At 52.0% G+C, this 1,548-nt stretch overlaps 1 pseudogene; it reads left to right on the top strand.

Moving 5' to 3' along the window:
• Positions 1–184: 184 nt before the first annotated feature.
• The window catches only part of LOC103594916, a 5,982-nt pseudogene continuing 4,618 nt past the window's right edge, over positions 185–1,548 (top strand).

Consider the following 1,548-nt stretch of genomic DNA (forward strand, 5'->3'; position numbering starts at 1 on the left):
GGCGGTCTCCAGGGCACAGGAGCACAAGGACGACTGCATCTGCCATCCTGCACTGGCACTGAGATACCGTGAAGTGAAGTCTTCCTTTGCTGTTCCCTCCAGTGACTCATTCACCAATGGCTCGGTGTCTTCCCTTTCCACACACAGAGGATGAGGAGGGAAAGCTTCAGGAAAAACGTAGGCGATGAAGACCAGAAAAAACAGTAGCAGTGAAGCTATGGCACCACCCCACGAGCAGATCCCTGAAGTCCCTGGGGCAACACGCCCCTCTCCACCAGCCCCACCAGGTGGGCCGAGGCAGGCCTCGCCACGCTCACGCTCCGTCCTGAGTCTGTTCCCAGCAGGGGGCACCTGCCCCACACTTGACTCACTCACGGGAGGGGGCCATCCCCTCCAGGGCGGATATCGCATCCCTGATGAGAATGAAATCGCACTAACCTGACATGTCAGGACACCTGAGCTCGCTCAGGACCCCAGGAACAACATCGGCCTCCTCATTCCTGGGAGCTACGCTGAACCAGGACTGGGGACGATGGGCGCCACGTAACTGCCAGTCTCTCTTGGACCATGGTGCCCTCCTAGTTTGTCTCTCACTCTCAATTCAGGAACAAGCGTGGGGGAGCCAGCCCTCCCGGTGCTGGGCTGGAGCAGCCAGCAGTGCAGCCAGCCTCCCCCTGAGCTCATGGCCCAGTGGAGTGACAGGCATGAGAAGAGAACGTGTGATGAGGAAAAAGAGGGTGGCAGGGTTGTGCACACTCATGCACGAGCACACGCTGGAGCTCTCCCTCAGGGTGAAGCCCACATTGTCGGCTGGAGCAGGAAAATGGGATTTTCTCTTCCCCTCGGTGCACTACGCCTTGACCTGCCAGGCTAACACAGGGAGAGTTAAACGGTCATAAAGGAAAACCAATTCAGCTGTCTTGTTTTCCTGAAAACTCTTGTTTATTAAAAGCACAAACAACGGGTAGGACGGTTTCGTTCTGTCATCTTCATTAAAGCAGAAGATGAGACTCAGCTGGCACTCCAGTCACTAAAGCAGACTGCACTTACAGACGCTGCCGGGAGACATCAGATCAACAGTTTCTTTACTTAAACAACTTGGAAAGTCGTTCCCGGAGTTCTCAAATGAACATTTCCATAATTATAGAGGTTATAGCATCTCTGGTGAGAACAGCGTCAAGACTATTTTGATGTATTATTTGCTAATTTTGTATGTTTCACGATTATGCAGGTAGAAAATTGTGGCACTGGCTCCTGGGTCTGTACTCTAAACATTAAAAACTCAAGAAAAACAGACTGACCATCTTACTGCAGACAACTGAAGGTCTGGAGTGCGGATGGGGAAGGCTGTAAAATGTTAGCAGAAGAGACATTTGGTTTCCTTCCTGCTTTCCTCTAAGCATCGTTGCTGGAGTGGTTTGGTAGGAAGTTATGTCGCTGCCCCTAGCCCAGGGAAATTCTTGTGCGAGTCAGAAAAGCACCTATTAAGACAGATCTGGCATAAATGTGATGTGAACAGTACCGTGTACAACCTGCACAGCCCCACAT

This window comes from Galeopterus variegatus, unplaced genomic scaffold, assembly GCF_000696425.1.
Source record: "Galeopterus variegatus unplaced genomic scaffold, G_variegatus-3.0.2 Scaffold1645, whole genome shotgun sequence".
In the NCBI taxonomy this organism is placed as follows: Eukaryota; Metazoa; Chordata; class Mammalia; order Dermoptera; family Cynocephalidae; genus Galeopterus; species Galeopterus variegatus.